Source organism: Hyperolius riggenbachi, chromosome 2, assembly GCF_040937935.1.
Source record: "Hyperolius riggenbachi isolate aHypRig1 chromosome 2, aHypRig1.pri, whole genome shotgun sequence".
Taxonomy (NCBI): Eukaryota; Metazoa; Chordata; class Amphibia; order Anura; family Hyperoliidae; genus Hyperolius; species Hyperolius riggenbachi.
This window is the reverse complement of record NC_090647.1, coordinates 298,552,734-298,563,907: the sequence shown is the minus strand read 5'-3', so window position 1 is coordinate 298,563,907 and position 11,174 is coordinate 298,552,734.

The window sequence follows — 11,174 nt, the reverse complement described above, 5'->3', positions numbered from 1 at the left end:
CCAAGTACCTAACAAAACTCACTCAGACGAGAGGAGTAAGACCACACAAATTTCATGTGGATTGGATTTGCCTTGGCTGAGATTCACAGCTAGGACTTTAGCATTAATGCATGATGTGAATGATAACCGCTTAACACATAAATCTAAGGAATGAAAAACTGCTAAAATAATAGGGGAGTAACCTTGCTTTTTTAATATGATACATGGTCAGAGGTTTTCATGCAGTGTATGGACATGTAAAATTACTTAAAAGTTCCAAATGTGCAAATGCAAAGCTAAAATAATGATAATTCTGAACCACCATAACGTGCATTATTACATAAACGAAAAATATAAAAATGTGTACACCCTCAAAAAACATGATTTTTTTTATTTCATCCAGGCAATGGATAGAATCTTCTACAGTATGTATACACACATGTTGGTCCTTGCTCTTACATTTTGATTTGAATCTATACAGATATAAGAATTTCAACTAAATTAACCACTTCAGCCTTCAGTCGTTTTCACTTTATGCATCCGAGCAATGTTCACCTCCCATTCATTAGCCTATAACTTTATCACTACTTATCACAATGAACTGATCTATATCTTGTTTTTTTATCCACCACCAATTAGGCTTTCTTTGGGTGGTACATTTTGCTAAGAGCTACTTTACTGTAAATACATTTTAACAGGAAGAATAAGAAAAAACTGAAAAAATTCATTGTTTCTCAGTTTTCGGCCATTACAGTTTTAAAATAATACATGCCTCCATAATTAAAACCCACGTATTGTATTTGCCTAATAGTCCCGGGTATTACACCTTTTAAATTATGTCCCTATCACAATGTATGGTACAACATTTTATTTGGAAATAAAAGTGCATTATTTCCGTTTTGCATCCATCACTATTTACAAGCTTATAATAATAAATAAAAAAATAGAAGTATTTCATCTTTACATGGATATTTAAAAAGTTTAGACCCTTAGCTAAATATTTAGATTTTTTTTTATTGTAATTTTTTTTACTATTATTATTAAACATTTTATTTGGGTATTTTTGGGAGGGTGGGGTGTAAATAGTACCGTATTTTTCGGACTATAAGACGCTCCGGACTATAAGACGCACCCAAGTTTAGAGCATAAAAATCATAGGAAAAAAAAATTATACTAACCCTGGTAGGTCCATGGTCCAAGAGCATCTTGTATATGTTCTGCCCCAATTATTGTCCCCCTTGTGCCTTCCTTGTACACCTTGTGTCCTTATTTCCTCCTGTATCCCCCTATGTCCCCCTGTGTCCTTTTTTGTCCCCCTGTTCCTGCGTACTCTGTCCTCCAGTGGCTTCTCTGATAAAATGACAGAAACTGCAAACTATTAACATTCACTAATTAGCTCCTTTAGCAGCTCTTCAGCTGAGTCCTGTCTTTAGCAGCAGATCACAGAGAAATCAGGCTCTCAGCTGGCTGGCCACTAGGATGATCGCATCCTAATCTGGAGAGGGAAGACAGTGCTACCAGGAGGGTGCCTGGCTGAAGAGATGCTGCTTTTCATTACCAATGCCAGCAGGTGGCTTCCAGCATTCTGTGTCCCTTCCACCTGTCCTTGGCCCCCTTGGGTATCGCTGTGTACATTGTCCCCCCTCTGGTGTCTGCGGTCCCCTGCCCATCATCCCCTCTGGTATACACTGTCCCTCAGCTCTGGTGTCTGCTGCCCCCTGCCCATCATCCCCTCTGGTATACACTGCTCCCCCCCTCTGGTGTCTGCTGCCCCCTGCCCATCATCCCCTCTGGTATACACTGTCCCTCCCCTCTGGTGTCTGCTGCCCACTGCCCATCATCTCCTCTGGTATACACTGTCCCTCCCCACTGGTGACTGCTGCCCCCTGCCCATCATCCCCTCTGGTATACACTGCCCCCGCCCCTCTGGTGTCTGCTGCCCCCTACCCATCAACCCCTCTGGTGTCTGCTGCCCCCTGCCCATCATCCCCTCTGGTTTACACTGTCTCCCCCTCTGGTGTCTGCTCTCCCCCTGCCCCTCATCCCCTCTGGTGTATACTGCCACCCTCCCCCCGTGTCTGATGCCCCCTGCCCATCATCCTTTCTGGTATACACTTGCCCCCCCCCCCCAGTCTGGTGTTGCTGTCCCCCATGCCCCTCTGCTGTCCTCTGCCTCTTTAACATAGATAACAAGACCTCTGCAGATTAGCAAGTACCAGTATATACACACCAAGAAAAGTGGCCACACACAGACTTCACATATCCCTCCTCCGCTTGTGTCCTTTGCCCCCGGACAGACAATGCTGCATGTTATCGGCAAGTACCGGTATATGCACACCAAGAGAAGTGGCCACACAGCTTCACATATACCTTCTCCGCTCCGGTGTCCTTTTCCCCCCCGACAGAAACCGCTACAGATGACAAACACGGAAAGGAGCCACGCAGCCACGCAGCTTCAGAACGCAATGCCCAATCAGGCAGGTGGCGCTGCGCGAGACGGCCAATCACAGCCTTCCCGATAGTCTGGCGGGCGGGACAAGGGCTCTGTCATCAAGGCTCGTGATTGGGAGTAAGCAGTGAGCTGCGAGGGCTGTGATTGGCCGTCTCGCGCAGCGCCCCCTGCCTGATTGGACATTGCGTTCTGAAGCTGTATGTCTTCTTTCCGTGATTGTGAAAAAACTTGCCGGTTATCTGTAGCGTTCTCTGTAGCGGGGCAAAGGACACCGGCGTGGACGAGGTATATGTGAAGCTGTGTGGCCACTTCCTTTGTTTGTATATACCGGTACTTGCCGGTAACCTGCAACGGTTTCCAATCTATGTTAAAGGGACATAGGACAGCAGAGGAGTCACGGGGATAGTGATAACAGGGAGGAGGGGACAGTGTACAAAAGAGGGGATGATGGGCAGGGGACAGCAGGCACCAGAGGGGACAAGGGGAAGGACAGGGGCAGTCACAAAATTTAGTATTCGGACTATAAGACGCAGCAACTGTTCCCCCCCACTTTTGGGGGAGAAAAAGTGCGTCTTATAGTCCGAAAAATACGGTAATTTTTTAATGTAAATATGTGTTTGTTGTTTTTTTTTTTTACATGTAGATGTAATTTTACTTTTTGACCACAAGATGGCAACCTTGAGTTTGTTTACATGACGTCACTCTAAGTGTAACATGTACACCCTGAGGGATGTAGGGGGACGTAAGAGAAAGAAAAAGCGAGGCTTCCAAGAGAAGCCGTCGCTTTTTCTGCCAGGGAAGGGGATCAATGATCGGGCACCATGTCCCGATTCATAGATTCCTGGGCTAACGATCCGTGGACCAGGAGCGCGCGGGAGCGCAAGCGGACTTTTGGACGTAGCTTCTACGTCCAAAGGTCTTAAATGGTTAAGAAAAAAGGGTAAAACCAGTAAAAGGTATAAGACTCATAACAGAGTAAATAGAAATAGATTATTTTTTCACTTGTGTATGTATCTCTTGGTGTTAGTGAATGAATCAATAATTTCTGAGCAATTTACTATTTATTGCCTAATTTAATAACTGAATATATAATAAATGCCAGAGTTGTTATATAGTATATTGTTCACTAGTATAACAATGTAATCTTATTAAGCGCTGCTGGGGTTTATTTTTAAAATGAAAAGTTAACAACTAAGAATTGTGTTTTAGCTCAACCTTTTATTAATAGGTTTACTACTTCCTCCTTTCTGCCTTCCTTTGTCCTAGTTAATATGTTAGGACCGTAATAGTCATCACTTTAGAGCATTGATTTACTGTCTATCCCCAAAAGTTTACAAAGGAACAAGCAAGGACACTCTGGAGTAAACTCAAAGGATTACAGTTCTGTCTACAAGAAAGCATTCCGTCCTGGACCCTGGACATTTATCAATGAGGGTGAATTCCATTGTATGAAAAATCGCAATACGGTGTGGTAATCAGCAGGCTTATCAGCACCACTAAGATTTTACAAGTATGCTGTGTTTCAAGAGTGCATAAAAACAAGCAGCTTATCTGTCTGGACTTCATTTATAGTTAAATAGCATTTTGTGTGATGCAGGCTTGCTTACTATATTAGGTGTCAATATTTAAGAAAACTGTGAGCTTGTGGTGTTCACAATACAGCCATGCATATGCAGTTAGTAGTGTTTATTTTAAAGCCACTCTACAAAACTTAAATGTGGAGCTCTTTACACACTAATCTGTCCTCATTCAAATTATTTTTAGTGGGATTGTATAACAATATGCGCAAACATTGTGCCATGAACCTACACTCTGTATGAGTAGTATTAACCCTGGTTGGATTTTTCTTACTTTATTGTTACTTGATTTCTATTGTAATTTCTTATAATAGGAGTTCTCCTATTCCTCTTTCTAATTCTACTCCATAGGAAATGATATTAATTTTTGGCTATGTCTTGTCAGTTATTGTGTAATTGTGTACTTGATGTTTACACTTATCACAATTTTGTTTAATGTTGTGTGTTACTTTTAGGTAGAATATTGTATTTATTTTGCCTTTTACACATTTTCTTATACATCCATTTCTCCCATTTCCACTCTTGAATATTACAATTTTCTTCCTTTCATCAGCACCCTTTACCTGCTTCTTTCCTTACACCCCTTTCCTCTTCTTCCTCAATATCTTCTATTCCATGAATACATTTTTTGTTTTTACTTCCACCTCTTCTCCTAACCACACTCTCTCTAGCTGTTCCCCTTACCATTGTTGTTATATGGCTGAAAGCCAAGCTGCCTGCATCAACAGAAAAAGTGGACTTGCCATACATTCCTAGAGAGCATCCAACAGAATGAAAAATACTAAAAAATGGTTGATATATCACTTGGCCTTTACAACATTTTTCATGGTAATTTATGAAGCATCCACTTCTGATGGTGACCAAATGACTAAATTCTTATTACATCATCAGCTACAAATCCCCCCCCCCCCCACACACACACACACACTGAACTCACACACACCAAGATGAAACCTTGCACACGCTCTTGTGAGTGGAGCATATAGGAAGACACCCTAAATACAAAGAACTACAGAAACAGGAATGAAAATAGTTAGCATTACTTGATCCTGATTAACAATCTTATGAACTTTTAGAGGGAGGGAAAAAGAAAGATAGATTATCTTACCCTAATTTACTAAGCCAATGTATTTAGCACTGCCATTGTCACTTAAAGTGAACCTCCAGACTAAAAATCGACTCAGCAGCACTGAAAAGGCTTGGTGTTTCTTTAACAGTTTCACAGCATCAGAACTTTGTTTCTCTTACACAAGCCTCATTTTTAGCTGCACAGAAGAAAACTGCCTGGGCTTTTTTCCCCTGATGCTGTGCAAAGCATGATGGGATTTCTGATGTTTCATTTGAATTTGACATTTGAAGCCTAGCGTGTGCAGCTGGGAGGGGTAATCACGACACAGGACAGTTGGAACTGTGTCTCCTGCTCCTTGTCACCTCCTTTCAACCAAAAAGATGGCTGCCCCCATGACAAAGATGGCAGCCCCCATGAATCACAAACATTTGCCTGTTCTTTTAAAACAGGGTGGGTAAGAGATTATATTACCTATCTATTCTAATTAACATAACTAATGTAACTTGATGACAGTATGTTTGATTAGATTGAAGTTCCCCTTTAAGCAGAAGGTGAGCAGCGGATGAAAACTAAAAGAGCAAGCAACTGTCATACTTCTTTGCAAAACATAACTGTTCAAAGTTATGGACAAGGGGCTCTTCCATGCCTCTAATGTCTAGGAGGAGTTGGAGGTGACCTTCACAAATAAACAGATAAAGTGGGTAATTTTTTTTTTTGCTCCCCCTACTTTTTTGTTGTACTTATAAAGGTTAATTTAAAAATAAATAAATAAAAAAACAACAGTATATTGCACTTGAAATTAATACACATTTGAAATAGATCAGCGCATCACCAGGCCACCTCTAACTGGGTACCAACACAGATGCACGGAGCTCCCCTAGGGACAACAAATGCACCTTGAATCTCTGCATGTGCACTAGTTGCAAACTATCAAATTGGAGTGTCTAACTGTCATTTATTAGTTTGCAACAAGCACATATGCAGTGCTTCTGTTTTTGGATTCAAGTTGTGTTTGTTGTCTCTGGGGGGCTTAGCGCATCTCTATTGGTAGCAAATCAGAGGCAGCCTGTCAATGCACTGACCTACCTTTTGTTTTTCATGTTTAAACTTTCACTTTGAGTTACAACCAGGTTATGCATGAGTGTTTTTAATTGAGTTAGAGGTAGGGCCCCTCCCACATGGGATGACCTCATTGTGGTGGGAGGGTCAAGTATTTGGTCATTTTCATGTAAACTATTATGGAAACCAACATCCTATACAGTAATAATGGCAATTTGGTGCATCTGGTTTGAATACTGGGTGTGCATGTTGTCTATAAGTAGGCTCTGCAGACTCATGCAGCTAGTCATTTGGATGCAGTTTGTCCTAAGTATTGCTGCCTATCTCTGCTGTGTTCACATTTAAAACAGTTTATTATTTTATTTATCTGTACTCTTTTTCTTAACCTGTAACCTTCTTTCTTCACATCTGTGTAGTTAACATACACCATTGTTCTAAAAACATCTCTGTATACAGTACATATACTTACCCAAAAGCCTTGGCATTACTTACTGTTCAGCCATTATGAACCACATGCATGTAAATGGACAGTCACCAACTTTTGGTGATCACCTTAACCACTTCAGGACCATAGGCTTAAACCCTCCTAGTGACCAAGCTATTTTTTACAATTCAGGCCACTGCAGCTTTAAGGGCTTGCTGCAGTGCCGTACAACTCAGTACACAAGTGATCCCCCCCTTCTGCCCACCAACAGAGTTTTCTGTTGGTGAGCTCTGATCGCTGCTGCCTTGTTTATATTTTTTTTATTTTTATTTTTTAAAATTCATTTTGCTATTTTTACTTTTACTTTTGTTAATCCCCTCCCTCCCCCGCCAGCCAATCACAGCTATTGGCTCTCACTGCCATCAGCCTATGAGAGCCGATCACTCTCTGAGCCTGGCAAGGGGACAACCGAGGGACACGGCTGTCCGCAGTACAGCGCTGCCGTAGATCACAGCGCTATACAATGTAAATAGACACCGCTGGGAAACTGATCCCACGATTCCCTGAAAACTACGCCCCCAGGACTTAACGCCAATTGGCTCTACGTGGTCCTGGGGGAGCCGCTGCGTTCACGCCAATTGGCATGAGGAGGTTTTTAGGTAGTTAAGTAGTAATCAGTATATATATATATATATATATATATATATATATATATATATATATATATATATATATATATATATATAAATATATTTATATATATATATATATATATATATATATATATATATATATATATATATATATATGAAAATGAAAGAAGATCACCATGCATATAGCTCTTTTGTGATATATATATATATATATATATATACACACACTGAAATGTGAGCCCAGCAAATGAGTCAATAAGAAAATCCCTGTGCTGCAGGAAGCTCTCCGAATTAGAGATATTTCTTTGTAGTGTGCGATGAGGAAGTTGCTGACCTGGTAAAATGATGTGCAGATTTACAGAGAGAGAGGAGTTACAAAGTGATACGTGCTCTGGGACTATGACCTTCATTCATTTCAGTCTAATTATATTACTCTTGTTTTACTTGAAAGGCTGGCCATTTGTGTAAAGTTTCAAATCCTGGGGTGTTTGTTCCTGTAAAAACTGAAAGTTTTCAAATTTATTTTAAGAAGTTCTGATTGTCTTATATGAGGAAAAAAGTTTTAGCACGCTTTTAAAACCTATCACATTTTTTGGAAATTTTGAGATTTTTAGGAGAAATAACGACAGTCATTTAAATATAACTGTAACCTCTTGACATGTCTTGCAATTAGTATCAAGTAAAAATAAGAGCACGTTGTTGATTGCAACTGCTCAATGACTGTTACTATTGGTTATTTATAATGACTGTTATTATTCTCATCACAGTTAGTTGAATTGATGCCTGATGCGGCTGACAATAGGAGAGAGTCATCAAAGTCTCCATGTGCTCATCAGGGTTTCCCCATAAAGAGGACCTATCACCTCCACGAGAGATGATCTTTTGTTGATTACAGGCCATCCTCTTAATGGCTGTGAATCCTTAAATAGAGCTGCAAAGCCTGATTGCAGAAGCAACAATCACAATTTAATAGAGCATAAGGAAACTTATGTCATACACTTTCCTTTTTCTCAGCTCAGAAGAACCAAAGCATAGATAGTGGCACAGCATTAGACATCTGTGGCCAACACAACACCCTCAGACCACTATCAAAATGGAGAATACAAATATAAAAAAATAAATAAATAAATAATAATAATATATATATATATATATATATATATATATATATATATATATATATATATATATATATGAAGTGCTGCCTATAATTTCTCATACCCCTGACAAATTTTGACTTAAAGTTACTTATATGCAACCAGCAAGTCACTTTTTGATGGGAAATGAAATAGGTGTTTCCCAAAAGCTAATGAGACGATGTACAAGAGGCATTATTGTGGAAAAAATGCTCAGTTTTATTTACATTTAAGCAAAAAGTCTCCAGTCCTAAATTATTCATACCCTTCTCAATAAACAATAGAAATGCCTTTATTGGCTATTACAACAATCAAAAGCTTCCTATAATTGCAGACCAGCTTTTTGCATGTCTCCACAAGTATTGTTTGCCCATTAATCTTTAGCAATGAGCTCCAAATCTTTCAGGTTGGAGGGTCTTCTTGCCATCACCCTGATCTTTAGCTCCCTCCACAGATTCTCAATTGAATTCAAGTCAGGACTCTGGCTGGGCTACTACAAAATGTTAATGTTGTTGTCTGCTAACCATTTCTTCACCACTTTTGCTGTGTGTTTTGGCTCATTGTCATGCTGAAATGTCCACTGGTGCCCAAGGCCAGGTTCCTCTGCAGACTGCCTGTTGTTGTCATTGAGAATCATCATGCATTGGTATTTGTTCATGGTGCTGTTTACTGTGATTAGGTTTCCTGGTCCATTGGCTGAAAAACACCCCCAAAGTACTAGGTTCTCACCACCATGTGTGACAGCAGGGATGGTGTTCTTTGGGTTGAAGGCTTCCCCTTTTTTACACCAAATGAAAGAAACATTGGTGTGACCAAACAATTCAATTTTCTTTCATCTGACCATAACATAGAAAAACAGAAGTCTTCTTCTTTGTCCAGATGAGCATTTACAAAGGCCAAGCAAACTTTTGTGTGTCTAATTTTGGACTGGAGACTTTTCGCTCAAATGTAAATAAAAGCTGAGAAATGATTTTTTCCCCCACAATAATGCCTCTTGTACATCATCATATTATCTCCCCCATCAAAAAATGACTTACTGGTTAAATAAAAGTAACTGTAAGTCAAAATTTGCCTGGGGTATGAATAAGTATGGGCAGCACTGTATGTATATATATATGTATATATATATATATATATATATATATATATATATATATATATATATATATATATATATTATGTGCTTCTATGCCATTACAGATGTTGACATGCCTATTTTTTTTCATACCAGATAACATAATTAGCTCCTGATTTCAGCAAAAAATTTAACATTTCTGGCACAATTCTACTCTTCAAGAAAGTAAAATGAAACTTCAAAGAACATGTTGGGGCTCTTTTTGAAAACTGCTTTGGGTCCCATTTTTCCTGGGATTATGCTGATTTACAAATTTCTTGAATCAGCGACCATATAGCTGGTAGCTGTATAACTATTCAAATAAAATTCAAATAAAATAGTTAAGGTTTATATTTTCCTAAACACCATTGGAGGGTTCTAAGTGGTATGCATGATTATTTATTTTTTCTCTGGTTGATTTGGACACTTAGGGCCATATCTTATTCAAGGTGATAAGTAGCTTGCAGATGTGAGCTACTTATCACCTCACCATCGCGCACGGATTACCGGCAAATCCTATTGCCCATATCGCGCGATGGCCGATCTTTAGGGAGCATTACTCAGGGGAAATTTGCCAGATGCTGCGGCGATTACATGCGTTAGCTGGTTTAGACCTGTTCTTTGCAGGTCGAAGCTAACGCTCATGTCTCATGTCAGCATCCCTTTCCAGAGGCATGCAAACGGTAACTGGTACCATGTAAAGAACTTGCTGGGCGATTATAACGCCCAAGTGAGTTCTTTTCCGCCTGAGGGGATCATAACTTTATTAGGATTAGGCGATGCCCGCATCGCCTAAATTAGGAACTCGCCAGCACTTAGTTCTGGCGAGTTCAGTAATAGAATATGGTCCTTAGTGCTGAATTTTGTGGTTTGGTATAACTTCAAATTTTGGTTGTGTGACACCTTATTTTAATCATCTATTTTAGCATATTTTTTCTCTGGTTTTTGTCTAACTCTAATATTAACCTTCCATCAGGGGTGCTCGGATACCCCTTTTCAAAATCCGAATTGATCCGGATCCGGATACCCAGATATCCGGATCCAAATCGGATATCTGAATCCAAACTTTTTGGTATCTGAGTAAACTCGAATATCTGAACCCAATATTCTCCATATCCGGATGGATTTGGATATCCGGATAGAAAACCTAAAAAAGTGACCTAAAAATGGCTTAAAATGCTTCCAAAAGTCTCTTCAATTGGCAAAAAACCCTTTCGGAGGTCTCTCTCTCTCTCTCTCTCTCTCTCTCTCTCCGAAAGAGATTTTTGCCATTGAAGGTGATTTTGGCTTCTGCTCGGATATCTGAGCTAACTATCCGCCCAGATTTCGGATTTTAGATGGGAAATCCGAGTTTGCTCGGATAATCTGTTCGGATTTTAAAAAATATTCGAATTGCTATTCAAAGTTCAGATAGTGGAAAAAGATCGGATTATCTGGGTAGTTCGGATATCCGAAATCTTGCTGAGCACCACTGCCTTCCATCTTAACAAACAAAAATCATTTTTCCTGATGTACTGCATTGGGTAATTCTTAGCATGGAAGAACTGGTCATTTACAATCACATCTCGTGGTGTACTGTTTAGAAGAGGGGGAGGTTTGAGAAGTCTGTGTGCTCTTTCTATAGAGAGTTCAATTGCAAGAGAGCTGCTCTAGTTAGCTGCTTTAAGTAGTTGTTCAGTTGGGCTGATCTTTCATGTATGTTTGTGCTAAA